This window comes from Leucopleurus acutus (genome assembly GCF_964270905.1).
Source record: "Leucopleurus acutus genome assembly, chromosome: 8".
In the NCBI taxonomy this organism is placed as follows: domain Eukaryota; kingdom Metazoa; phylum Chordata; class Mammalia; order Artiodactyla; family Delphinidae; genus Leucopleurus; species Leucopleurus acutus.
Genome location: NC_139151.1, coordinates 86,224,253 through 86,239,037, shown reverse-complemented (window position 1 = coordinate 86,239,037; position 14,785 = coordinate 86,224,253).

Here is a 14,785-nt window from a genome sequence, read left to right as displayed (position 1 = left end):
CCCACAAGTCTGCATAGGTCACCCTGCTCATTGCACCCTGCTCAGGATCCCTCGATGATAAACCAGCTACTATCTTGAACAGCTGTGTTGACACGACGGGAGAAAAGAGCTCTAGGAAGGTCCTCACGTGAACAGTTAAATGTCACCTCAGCTCCCAACTCATTGGCCAGAACTAACACACAGCCCCACCCAGCTCCAAGGGAGACTGCAATGCAGTCCCCCCACGTTCTCAGAATGGAGATGATCCAGAAACATTTGTTGAACAGCACTAACAAATTATTATGGTCCACTTCTCTTGTCACCTAATATTTGGTGCACTCTGTTTTCCAAACGCAAAACGTGCTCACCACTTCACCAAGGGAGACCACGTCAAAGTCTCATCCAATTATGGCATCAAGCTCAAAACCCAGGATCTTGGGGTGATGCATGGAAATTCCTACATATGGTTCGGACGTGGCTCCTATTGGCCTAGGAATCAATAAACAAAAAAATCCAAGTTTTCCGCAGCTTCTAATCTCTCCTCCATATGGGACTATATTTCAATATAGTCCCATAGTGAAATAGGGACAGTTTAGTCACCTTAAATACTCCCATCTGGAAAGGGGACAAATGGAAGAATTACAAGTGACTGAGCCATAGCATTTCAGAAACCCCGGTGGGCAGACTTTAGAGACCCCCTCAACGACGGATAAGGGAAGTTTCTTGATTAGGTCTTGATCTGGCTCCCTGGGAGCCAGTCCATTCCTCCCCCCCTCCAATGACCCTGAATCCCACCTCCTAGTAAGCCCTTCTTTTTCCATTATACTTCATTGATGCACATGAAGAGAACATTCAGGAATAATCTCTCCTGTAGCAACATCTTCTGCTTTCTGTTAATAGAAAGTTAGGGTCCAGGGCTCCTTTTAAGTCTTGATCAATTACAGAGTTTTCTAGTTGAGGCCTATGGTCTCTGTGGCATCACGACTCTTATAATTTTTGCTGGCTTTCGTCTGTTTGACTCTAACCAGCCTCATATACCAATAGCCACACCTACAGTCCTTCTAGAAACACATCCCTTTCTCTTAATTGTGGGTACCTTGAGTCAATCAGTCTTAAGGCAGAAAGCCATGTCCTTAGATTTATTTTTCCCAGAGGCTTTTTTTTTTTTTTTTAATGAAAGACTATGCTGAATGCTGCCTTAGGTCCTGCAGAGGTTTTAACAATAGACATGATAACCATGTACTTGAATTGATTTTGCTTTTGAGGCTGAGCTGGCTTTTAGGGCATAAAACATCTCTCTATTTTATCTTCAATTATCTGGGGTTGAGAAGCAGTGATTTCTTCCAGCTGTACAGGTGTTCACATTTCTAGAATCTCTCCTTCCCTCTGGCAGGTAACGTAAGTATTTGAGTTAGTGACTGTGCCATCCGTCAGGGTCTCCAAGTGTCTCTGATGGCAGAGCCTGAGGCCTGTGATGAATGTATGGCATGAGTGGGCAATAAACTTTGTTATTAGGGGCCATGGAGAATTTGTATTTGTTTGTACTGCAAATGGCTGCTTGATATATCAGGCAAATTTATCTCCCACTCTGGGTTTCAGCTTAGGTGTTTCCTTTCTGTTGCAGCCTCATTTGGAAACAAAATCAAACACTTAAGTTTCAGTAACTATCTGAGGATGATACATGTTTAACTGGTCTGAAGAGAAGGGAACTCAATTGTCAGAGGTTTCCAAAGGTAAGGTGAAGGAAAGGCAGTCTCGGCTGCTATAATGTAAAAGTTGTTTTTCTAAGATTGAGGCTAGAGAGTCTCAGAATCACAAAAAAAATTTTTCTGCACCAATTTCAAATTAGAAATATATATATATATATATATATATATATATATATATATATATATATATAAGAAACAGCTATGTTATTGGAAAATAAAATAATGAATTGGTTGATTAAAAATGACCCCACACTAATGTTATACCTTTATTTCTGCCCCAATGGAATGGGTGTCTAGATATCCTCTGAATTGATGGAAGTCAGGCGGAAAGTCTTTCCTCTTTCTCCAGCTGGATTCTTGCTGCGGGGAATGCTCATGTTGCTTAGTGGAGCACACAGGCAGTTTCTTGTTTAACATGTATCAAATCTGTATTAAGTGCCAGACACTGGTCTATGGATATCTTTATTTATATCCTCACAACAACTCTATGACATACGTGCCTTCGTTAACCCCATTTAACAGATGAACAAACTGAGGCCCAAAAATGTTAAGTAAGATGCCCTCAGGCATACTGTTCACTCAGTAAGTAATAATCAGGGGGGAGGAAAAGATACCCCTTTTCTATTCTTCTCTTGGATAGTTGGAGACTGGAAGGCAGATTAATTTTGCAAGGGTGCTGCCACCATAACTTCCATCACCAGCTCTGCCACTGGACATGTCTACCACGTTCCTACAGCTGTGAATCTCTCTTTACTTCTCGCTTGTCTGTGTGTCATTTGCTCAAGATTCAAAGTCCTGGGCAGGAGGGTCCTTTTGGCCAAGCTTGTCTAGTTCAAGCTTAAGTCATGCTTTTCTGTTTCTCACCCACTCTCTGTCCACAAGGTACCTCAAGACGTAGACATCTCCTGGGCTCTGCTGGATCTCTTCTCAGAGATACTTTCTCTGCACACACTTTGGGTTAGAGCTTCCTGCACCAGCTGAACCAGGAACCCCTCTACCATTTGCTTTCTGTCTTCTAAAATCTGTTGAAATCTCTTTTTCTGAAGTGACTTCTTCCATTCTTTTTTGTACAGGTTGGTCTATACTTTCGATACATTTGTTATAATTTGAGTAATTCTTAAGAAGAAAAATACATAAATGATTATATTCAAGCTGTTGACTTTAACTGACAGTCCGAGGGGGAATATCCATTCTCAAATGTGAGCAATAGTGCATGTTGCATCCTTTCCCAACCAGCAGTGCCAGGCCCATATGTCCCTTGTTTATACACACCATTGTATAAGAAGCTCTTCTATACAGTAAGTCCCCTACATATGAACCTTCAAGTTGCGAACTTTCAAAGATGCAAACATGCCCCGTATGCCAGCTGTTGTACTGTACTACTGTATTTTTCAAGATACTATACTGCAAGATTAAAAATGTTTTATTTTTTGTTTGTTTACTTTTTATGTATTATTTGTGAGAAAATTATTATAAAGCTATTACAGTACAGTACTATATAGCCGATTGTGTTAGTTGGGTACCTAGGCTAACTTTGTTGGACTTACGAACAAATTGGACTTACGAACGTGCTCTTGGAACAGAACCCGTTTGTATGTAGGAGATGAACTGTACACCATCACTCCTCTAGCTAGCTAGGTCCACTCTGACATCTTGGTGATATTCTGCTAACTCTTAAGCAGCTGTCCTGGGGAATATATTCACAGCTTAATTCTGTTATGACCTGATTGAAAATAACCAGACACCATATCCCCATTCAAATACCCTGGGAAAAATAATCTCCAAAATGCAACCAGTGAATGAGGTTCCTCCTTTTCTGCCACATAAGATGTGTCTCTTGCTATGCTTCACCTGTGCATTTGTTCAGCACTTATCATTGAGTGCCTGCTATGTGCCAGGCATTTTTCTGGGTGTAGAGGACACTGCAGGGAACGTGAAGCTTATTGTGAAGGCTACACCACTCCAGCTACTGGCGATTTGAAATCCTTCCTCAATTGTAAGAATGCAATGGAGAGAGGACATCCAGGCACTGTGGACCTGATTTAACTTCCTTATCCCCAGGCTATGCAAGCTGGTGTGTGTGAGTGTGATGTGTGTGTATCTGTGTGTGTGTGATGTTTCTTCCTGGAGTGGGCAATGTGAGATATGCCTTTCCAAGGCTTGCTCTTCATCTGCTTTTAATTCCTGTCCTTCATCATCTCTCCTCCATTAACCCCATCTATCTCTGGTGTCCCCTCCCTTTCTCCTAGTACCCACTACCCCTTCCCACAGAAATCATGACGTCTCTTCCCTTTTCAGCTCTCTCTGCTTCCCTCACTTTCCCAGCCTTCCGTGTTGGATGTCAATTATTTTTCTCTTCCTCCAAGTTACAGCTGTTCCACAGAGAATGGTGGGCTCCATCTCTGTGTCCTCTGGATTCCCCAGGGGTGAGGCCTGGTCTCTGGGAACTGGAAAGATTGGAAGAAAAACTTGGTGAGAGATTGCCACCCTGGGTGGTGGCTGGGTTTCCCCTGGATTACCTAAAATTAAACATATCTCATCACCTCCAGGATTAATCTCTTTCAGAAGCCCCCTGTCCTGACCTAAATAACAAATACCATTTTCTTTCACTCTTCTTGACACTCCTCTTAGCAGAGTTAGCACCTGGACTAAATATGCTACTAGAGCAATTCACACCCACCTGGCCTCTGAGGTAATTTATCAGACACCTTACTCTTATTGGACAGTAAAGAATGTCTTATCCAAATCATGTTTCCCTAAACTCTGAAGGCAGGAAGCACTCTCAGTTCAAACAGTCCCAGTGATATTATTTGAAATTTAACTCATTTGTGTAAGTTGTTAAACTTAGAGGATACTTTTGGGAACAGAAAACATTTCCAGCAAAAAAAAAAAAAAAAAAAAACTTCTAGGAATAAAGAATTTTCCAGAAAAGATGTTTGGTTGTCTATTTACCTTTCTATAGTAATGGAGTAGACCATTAATTTTGTATTTTTGATGTTAAATTCTTTTTAAGGAAGGAGACAAGCCATCAAATAAGCCAATCCTTTCTTTGAGAAGCCTAGATGCTTTTAGCAAATTCATATAGCCAAAAGAATAATTCCAAACCAAAGTTAAGAGCCACGATTTGGTATGGAACTGAACTTTTCCCCAAACACCAAACAGACAAGTCATATGTGCTACATTTAGAGCTGACTAGTAGGCATAAACTGTTTGAATCCCAGATGATGTCGAAACTCATTTACTAGCTGGTCAGTGCTGATGCCAGCATCCTTAGGAGCTGTAATGAAAATCATTCCTGTTAAAAAGATGGGTAGGTGAGGGCAGAAGCAGTGTATGCAGGTGTTAGGAGAAGAGGCTCTGGCTCCAGGCTGCTCACGTTGACATCCTGTTTCTGCCACTTACTAGCCGAATGACTACGCTCCCCGTGGCTTAGTCTCCCCATCTGTAAAATGAGGATAATAAAGTACTTGATCTCACATGGGTGTTCTGAGTTTTGTTTCACTTTTCTTATTTTAGCACACATTCGTGTGATGCACTGTGCCAAATACTGTTCCAAGACCTTCAAGATGTTAATTTGTTTAGTTCTGGTAACTCTATAAGCTCTGTTCTATCACCTGCTTAACCACGGAGAGGTTGAATAACTTAATTGAGTTAATACATAACCACATTTAAATTTTTTAAATAAAATCAAAATTTTAAATTGAAATATAGTTGATTTACAGTGTTATATTAGTTTCAGGTGTACAACACAGAGATTTGATATTTTTATAGGTTATACTCCATTTAAGTTATTATAAAATATTGGCTATGTTCCTTGTGCTGTACATTATATCCTTGTATCTTATTTGTTTTATACTTAGTAGTTTGCACTTCTTAATCCCCTTCCCCTGTCTTGCCCCTCCTCCAACCTGTCCTCCCACTGGTAACCATTAGCTTGTTCTCTGTATCTGTGAGTCTGTTTCTGTTTTGTTATATTCATGCATTTATTTTGTTTTTTTAGAGTCCACGTATAAATGAAAGTATACAGTATTTCCCTCTGTCTGACTTACTTCACCAAGCATAATACCCTCCATGTTGTTGCTAATGGCAGAATTTCATTCTTTTTTATGGCTGAGTAATATTCACACACACACACGCACACGCACACACACACACCCCCAACATCTTCTTTATCCATTCATCTGTTGATGGATACTTAAGTTGCTTCCATCATACCACATGCTTTAAACAGTGTCTGGTGGATAGTAAACACCCAGTCAATGCCAGCCATCATAGATAGATTCCCTCCTATATATCCCTCTGTCATGGCAGGTCCTCTGCTGAGATTGTCTGTATCCCACAGACTAGGATGTGTAGCCCAGCACACAGCACAGTGCACAGCACAGAGGAGGTATTCAGTATTATGATTAAATGGTAACGAATTATTTCCTTCTCCTTTAATGATCATTGAATCCTTTTCAAAACACAAGATAGTGATTTAAAAGAAAATGTGGACAATCAGTTGTACCCTGACCCTTGGTCCCATCATCCAGGCAACCCAGTTCCATTCCTACTCCTTTCAAGGACTGAAGTCAGGTGGCAGGATTCAATTTCCACGTGGACCAGAGGGATGTTCTGAAGCTTCCACTAGGGGGCGCGTTATCAACAGGCCAGAAAAGGCCAACAAGATGGTTGGACTAACAAGGAAAACAATGTATCTGAAAGGACTGAAACTAGATGGGAGAATTCCATTGGTCTCAACTTTTTTTTTGCCAGATGAACACAAGACTTTTCTTATTTCGCTTTTACACAAATCTCTAAATTTTGCCAAAGGGGAGAGGGATTTAAAACAGGGGTCAGGAAGTTGGCTTGCTGAGAGAGGTCCCAGCCTTGTGCTGCCCTAACACAGAGCACCGGGTTGCCAATGACTCTGTAGGCCCACCCAGACCTTGTGCTTCCGAAGGTGCCAGGCTCCAGATCCCAGAGAAAGTGGCTTCAGAGGGTGGAAGAGAAGAGAGGCCAAGTGTGGCCAGTCCAACCTGCCCTGGGAGTGAAGCCAGCAAACCTCACTGAGAATGAGAGGAGAGATGCTGTCCTTCTTGAGATTTTTTTGGGATCACTTACACCTATTCTGATTTCTATATCTGCTATATGTCGAAGGTCCTTAATAAATAAGTACTAACTTTTTCCTTTCACAACAACTGTTCAAGTCTTGCTCTTCTTTGCCTTCTTCTAGCTCTATTTTTATCCTTCAGACAGCTTTTCCCAGCATTTCTTTCTTCATTTCTTAATGAGATTTAAAGAATCTTGGGAGGAGTAGAAAGTGAAAAGCACAGCTCTTCCTGAACTCCAGTAACCTTGCCTGAAGTTTGAATTGCCCTTAAGCCTTTAGTTCTAAAAACCTGTCTCTCCACTTTTGCATGGAAGAGTTCCCAAGGTGTGAGCCTGGGATCTCTGGAGCTCGGTCCTTGGAATTTCAACCTGTCTCCTCTCTCTCCCCATCTAAGTAGGAGCCAGCCTGAAGCTTGGCTGTAGCAGGGCCTCTGTGTAGTAAGATTTTGTTAATAATAAGCCTAGATAATTCCACCCTTCCCTAGAAGGCAGAAGGGGAACCTCTTTTCCTTTCTGATGGCTATTTGGGCATCTCAGGGTGGGAGGTTCTTAGGACCCCAATTCTCAGACGGGTTTGGGAGGGGCTCACAAATTCTTGGAATACCTCTGACTTCCCCTGCCTCATAGTTCATGTTCTATCTAGGTCCCTACTGTGGATTCACACAAGAAAAACATTGAAGATGTCAGGAAGGAGGGAGGAAACCAGTGAACATCTACAATAGTCCATGCATTTTATACACATTACCTTATTTAATCCACCAGCAGTCTTTCTGGTAGTAATTACTGTTCCCATTTTACAGATGAGGAAACTGAGGCACAGAGCCACTCAATAACTTGTGAAGGTCATAAAGGGAGTAAGTGGCAGGGGTTGGATTTGAACTCGGAGTCTCATTTTATTTTATTTTATTTATTTTTGGCTGTGCCACGTGTTTTGCGGGATCTTAGTTCCCTGACCAGGGATCGAACCCGCATCCTCCGTAGTGAAAGCCCAGAGTCCTAACCACTGGATCATCAGGGAATTCCCAGTCTCATTTTAAAGACCACCATTTTCTCACCAAACTTTAGCTTCCTTTCTTGAGGTTTTTGCCGTTCCTCTCTAAGGAGTTAGGAAGGAGGAAGTTGTTTGGACTAGATTCCTGGAAAACAGTAGTCATCATATGATGAAGCAAGCAGTCTGGAAACCTGAGGGGGTGGGATTGAAGAGGCGGGTGATGGGGAGTCGTGATGGGCAAACCACTGGTGATGAAGACCAGATGTCAACACAGTCAAGGGAGGGGGCTGGAGGCTGGGGTGCTAGTTATTGGGAAAGAAGGATGGCTCAGCCAGACTGGCTGCTCCCCTGACCCTTTCTCCCGGGCATGACAGCAAAACTCACATTCACACATGACTTGCTCCTTCCCTTTCCAATAGACAGCGATCCACGAGGTCGTTTACGATTTCCTAAATTAATTAATCACCACTATGGCCTAAATGGTGAGTGTATCTTCATTCACTCATCTCCAAACCCTTCCTGTGGTTTCTGAATACCTCCTTTTGCCCCACCAGGCACAGAGAGTGAGAGCGTGCTGACCTGGTTTGCGTCATTTGGAGACCATCTCTTAACTTTGACAAATTCAGTTTACCAAACTTCTGCCAATAGTCAATAAAGCACGTTAAGTCGAGACTTTGGATGGAGCTGAGCTCCATTTCAGGTCCCACCACCTTCTCCTTGTGTAGCTGGGGACCATAATGAACTTCTTGGTACCCACCAGTGCCTCACCTGTTCAAATGGGATAAGAATTCCCCTTCACTGGTTGTGGGGAAGACTCACAGATGTGTCAACCCAGGTATCCATAAATGCTCAGCAGATGGTAGCTTTTGAGGCTGTTACAAAGCTGGGCCCTCTGTTGTGTGTTGGAGATACAAAGCCAAACCCTGCCCTCAAGAGACTCACTGTCTCATGAAAGAGACAGGCCCACAGGCAAATGAATGAAATGGCAGAGTAAGGCCTGCTTCAGTGACACCTGGACAAGGTGAAGAGGTGTACTAAGGGGAAGAAAGAGCTCTATCTGGGTTGGGGTGGGGTGAGACTACCTCCTGGAGGTCATGATCAAAGCCGTGGGTGGGGCTCCAACTCTGGTTAATCTGCGGCCACAGCTTGAATAGCCAAGATTTCATCAAGGGACACCAGCTAACCTGCTTCCTGGACTGCTTGCTCTTCAGCCTTGCTTTAAAAGCAAAAGGCATCTCTGTTAAAATCTCTTGGGAGATTTCATTTACTCTTATCCCTCTTGAGAGCCTTGGATCCTGAAATAGTCTGGCTCCAGGTACCCTAAGTTAATAGCCACACACATTTAAAAGTTGGTTAGATTTCGGAAAACTGGAGAGGGTGATGAAAAGAGAAATCAAGTACCTAGAGTGTGTATGTGGGAGATGAATTAACATTCAGATAGCAACTAAGATTTTTGAGGGCCTGATATATGCCATGCATTGCCATGTATCAATAATTATTACCTCCTGTAATCCTCATAGCGATCCTGTGAAGGTTTTATTGTCCCTTATTTACAGACGAGAAAGCTAAGAGTCAAGGTATTTAAGCCGTGTGAGCAGGGCTGCACAGTTAAGTGGTAGAGTCAGTATTAAAACTCAAATCTGTCTGATTCCAGAGCTCTCTCTACTGTCCCAGGTGATCTCCCAAACTATATTTACACAGCATCCTGCTTCCTTTTCCAATAAATGGCATTTATGAAGTTGTTTATGTCTTTCTAAATGAGTGCTGTTGCCAACACAGCCAAAATGGTGTGTGTATCTTAAGCACAAACATGAGAGGTGCCCTTGAAAGCAAGAATCTTTCAACACATCTATCCTAGGTTGATTGTACTAATGGCCCTGGTCATTGGCCTTCTTGTAGCTACAATTTTTGCAATAGGACTTTGCAGCAACTCCCATGAAGAGGTAGAAGCTATTTCTCAGCCTTTAAATCTGGGCTGCTCTTGTGCCTTGCTTTGGCCAATAGTAAATGGTGTTAGGATAGAGTGCCAGTTCTGGACCTCAAGAAGTGTTATGGGCATTTGCTCTCACCTGGAACCCTGCCAGGCCTATACTAGGTGGTTGGGGGCATGTGAGGGATACATAGAAAGAGACTCCAGTGGTCCCAGCCATCCCCGACGAAGCCATGGTAGACCAGCCAGTTTCTAGTTGACCTGTTCATCAACCACAGCCACGTGCAGCCCAGTCATGAACTGAGCCCCGGTCAGATCCCAGCTGAGCTCCGGTCAGATCCCAGAAGCACCCTGTCAATGGGTGGACTGGTGAGAAATAACCAATGTTTGTTATTTTAAGCTATTATGTTTTGGAGTGGTTTTAAATACATCAGTAGTTAACTGATATAACCAAAAAGTAATCTTTTTAACTAGAGGTCAATGAAGCCGAGACATTTATTGTTTCCTTTATTAATCAGTACTCCAGTTTGGACTAATTGTTCCCTAGATATGCTGTACAGCTGTCATCTCAGGGTCTCCCCTTATTATCACTTTAGGAATTCCTTGTACTTTGCTTTCAGAATTTCACGTTTTCCCCTTTCTTGGTAACTCCCTTGTTTTGCTGGAGTACATCCTTCAGGAGTTGCCTGGGAATGGGTGAATAGGATTGGAGACAATGCATATCTGAAATGTCTTCACTCTACCTTTACAGTTAATTTGTGGTTTAGCTACATTAGAATTCTAGCTTGGAAATCTTTCTCTCAGAATTTTGAAGGCACTTTTGTCACTGTCCTCGTTCTTTCAATGTGGCTGTTGAGAAGTTTAATTCTATTCTGATCCTTGATCCTCTTTATGATGTAAACTTTCCTCCTCAGAAGCTTATAGGATAATCTCTTGGCCTTGACTGTAATGAATTTTTATGATGATGTGCCTTAGTGTGGGTCTTTTTTGTCCATTGTGCTAAGCATTCAGTCTTTTTAGTCTAAATATTCATGTCCTTCAATTCTGGGGAATTTTCTTGATGCATTTCTTGGATGATTTCTTCTTCTTCATGTTCTCTGTTTTCTCTTTTTGTAATTGCTATTATTTGTATGTTAGATTTCCTAGAATTTTCTCTACTTTTATCTTTTCTCCTCTGTTTCCATTGCTTTGTCTTTGCTCTGTTTTCTGGGATTTTTCTTCAACTTTATTTTGCAAAGTTTCTGCTGCATTTATTTTTTTAGTTTGTGCTTTCATGCTTAAATTTTAAAGAGCTTCTTTTTTTGGGTGTTCACTGAATGTTCCTTTTTACACTAGCATTGTGTTCTTCTTTCATAGATAGGTATTATCTCCTCTTCTCTTATTGGGATTATTAATGATATATTTTTAAGTTTTCTTCTCCATGAATTGTCTCTGCTCATCATGTGTAAGAGGGAGTCACAGAAAGCTAAGAACCCCATGTACCTGGTAGGGTTTGAGATCTTCACTGTAGATTGCTTTGCTGGGCTATTTCCTTGGGAAACTATCTTGTTAGTATCTTTCAGGTTTGCTCTGAAGTTTATCAGATTCCCCAGAAAGACTGAGCTTTTGCTTGGAGCATATATGCTTGGCTGAGCCAAGTTGGGGAAAAAATGTCTAGGGAGACTCAACATTCCTTACGTATGGTTTCTCTTTTTAGTATGATATTTTAATGTCAAATGTGTATGCTTTTTTGCCCCTCAGTCAGAGACTTTCTCATTTGTCCTCGTTAGAGAATCATCTTCCAGTCTTTTTCTGGGATTGGGAAAGAACCGTCATTTGGCTACTTAGAGTGGGAAAGAAGATCTGGGGTTCTGACTGCATCTTAAATAGATGCATTTAAACCCATTCCCCTAATTTGAGCCCTGCCTTCTCCACCACAGAAGACTTTGGGGGTTCTGCTACACAAATCTGGTTGCTTCTCAACTTTCCCCACTGCTGGCTTAGGGTTCAGCTTTTCCAAATTTGCTCAGTTATCAATGAACCGTCACTTTCCAGCTTCATATTTTTGTTGATATTGTCTCTTCCTCCACCCTCTTTCATCCCATTGGTTTATGCCTTTTTGCAATATTGCTTTATTGTCTTTTTAGAGGCTTGCATGAGGGAATGAAGGCAAGTATATTCTCTCTCCTTTCTTTAACTAGCAGGCCAGGGGTAGTTCTTGGCTTTTGAAGAACTAACACTTCACAGTATCTCTTTTAATTTGAAACGTGTAGGCCATACACTTTCTCCAAAAGAAGAGTCTCAAGTGATAGAAATTCATGTAATTTTTCTTCTTAGAAAAAAATAAAATGAGTATGAAGCTTCAGCCACCTCATAAACCTTCAAGCCTTTCGTGTCTAAATTACCCAGACAACCAGATAATCACAGCTCTGCACATCCACCCCTGACCTCCCACCCCTTTAAATCAGAGACTCCTGAGTCCATTTCCTTTACCCTTTTAATAGTAGCCTTTTAGTATGTTCCAATAAGTGCTTTCAACTGGGCAATATACATATCATGCTTTCCTCATCATTACTGGTCCATTAAAAATATATATAAAAATCAGAGGAAGGGTGTGCTGTGAAAAATCAAACAATGGTCATTGTACATATATGAACAATGGGTTATTCTTGGGAAATTCAATACAAGTGATTTACAAAAGGCATACCTATGACACAAAGGTGAACATTATTCTTAAGTACATTTTCCTCTTCTGGAGAAGTCGGAGATTCCTTTCTCCTATTCCTCTGCAGTACCAGCATTGAATGAATGTAGGCTATGAACTTTATTCTAGGTGTCATGGTCTCAATGTAAAACTTTTGGGGAGGTTCTGCTAGAGAAATCTACTCTGTCAGGCTAGAATCTGCAAAATATGGATATGAAGTTTTCTTTTGCCTCATCTTATTTTTCACCCGGTGCTAATTTAAAGGAAGCCTTCAGGAGACACAAAAGATTTACAGTTCTAGGAAAAATTACACCTTAAGCCCTCAGGTTTGCAAAGCTCTCAGCTTCGCTCTCTTAAGCTTTGCAAAATAATAGAATGCTGGCCCTTTTCTTTTACAAACAAGGCTCAGTTTGATGACCTAGCCCAGGCCACCTGGCAAGTCACTGGTAGGAATGACGTGTAGTGAACTTGTGCTTCTGGAGTTACGCCCTCATTTCAAGTGGCATAGAATATATCCTATTCCATGAGCACAGGCAATATTGCAGGGGTATTGCATCCAGGGATGAATGCTTTAGACCTCCCCTTTTCCTATCTTAAGAACACAGGGGTACCTCCACGTGAGAGATGACAACAATAATAAAAGGAAAGATCATATTTAATTCCACAATTAAGTAGAAAACAATCTCCTATTTCAGCCTATTTGATGGGAATGTCAAGAAGGGGTGGAAAACCATCCCTAGCTGTGAGACTTCTATGACTATCCAGGACCCCAGAGAGAATCTGGGGGACAGGTAGAGCCTGGTATGGCCTGCCTGAACCCGACCCTGTTGTGATTTGTTGCATTTAGGTTAAAAAGCCTGCATGAACCTGTTCGGGTCTGCATCAGACCCAGGACAGCTCTTGGAAAGCGGGGGTACTTGGACACTAGTGGCAGTAACAACAGCATGGCTTGAGGTCCATTTTCTTTTCATTCAACTTGAAAATAAAAAGAACACCGGACAGCTGAATATGGAGGCTGATCGAGGACGTCCACAAAAGAGAAAGGAAATTTTCAAAGACCATGATGCGGAGGGTGTTATGAGCGGGGTGAGGGGGGGGTATGAGGGTGGGGAGGGGAGAGCAGAGGTTGAGAATGAGCAGAAGGCCGGCATCTCTCCTTTAAGTGTATCCTTCAGAATCAATTCTTGGTGTAAGCCCAGCCCTGATCTACGTGGGACCTTTTACTTCTCTTCCTTCTTTTTCATATTTGGGCGGAGAAACACTGCCAGTTAAGCATATCAATTTAGGAAACAGATTACTTTTTATGGGTCCCATTTTATAGGAACGCTTACTTTACAGATTCAATTTCTTCTATCACAAGTAGCCTTTGGAAGTTCCAGGACCAACGGAGCTTCCTCAATTTATAAATAAAGACCACAGAGGACTTGCCAAGCAAGGGATAAAGCCATTATTCTCTTATTTGGCCATAAAGCTGCCCGTCTGGTGATAAGATTCCAATGGTGGGAAGCCCTGTAACCTTTTGAGGGATTCTCCAGGCACTTAACTTAACCCTGAGTAGCAACTGCATTGGCGACAGACTTGGCTTGGGAAAATATAAGCAAATAGAGCCATAAAAGTCCTCCAACAGGATCTGCACTGTTCCCTACCCCACTTTCCCAACCTGCGTCGATCAGTTGGGTACCGTCTAGGCTTGTTGATTTCCACTGGTTTCTCCTTTTATTGTAAAAGGTCAGAAGGCACTTCCATATTGTCTTTGGACATCACGAACAGGGTCAGTGTCTAGGACATGGGACATCACAAATGGTCGGTCATGCAAATTCGATGTGACTTTTTACAGCCTTTCAGGGGAGAGACTAGGGAGCCGTTAATACATAAGAGCAGCTGAAGCTCCTCCTCTCACAATTCTGGTTCTAAGGCAGGACAGAATGCCTTCAGAGCCTCAGAAGTAAAACAATGCTACCTCCCTTGATCCTCTGTGAGATTTGGGTGAGTGAGCCTGACTGGGGGCTTAGCTCTGAGACGAAGAGCTGCAAGGAGGACCTTCTCATGTCTCCCTGATGAGCTGTCGGGACCCAGACTTTGCTGGTTAAGAAACTGAAGGATCACAGCACAAAGGGTTAAAGTGGAAGAAGTATAGATGTTTATTATGAATTAGCGTAAACCCTTTTATGCCTCTGACAAAGTAACAACAACAAAATAATCATTCTGATCAAAGGAGCTCCAGGGTTTCATATTTCAAAAACACAGATAAATAGCTTACCACAGATAAATAGCTTCACTGTATGGGTATTTTCCAGAAGCATCTGAAAATTTTCCAGGGGGTCTGTAGAAGGGGATGTGTGACTAGTGCATCCTCCTCCCCTACCCCACTGGAAAGAAATGTCCAGGGATTGGGCTGCTGG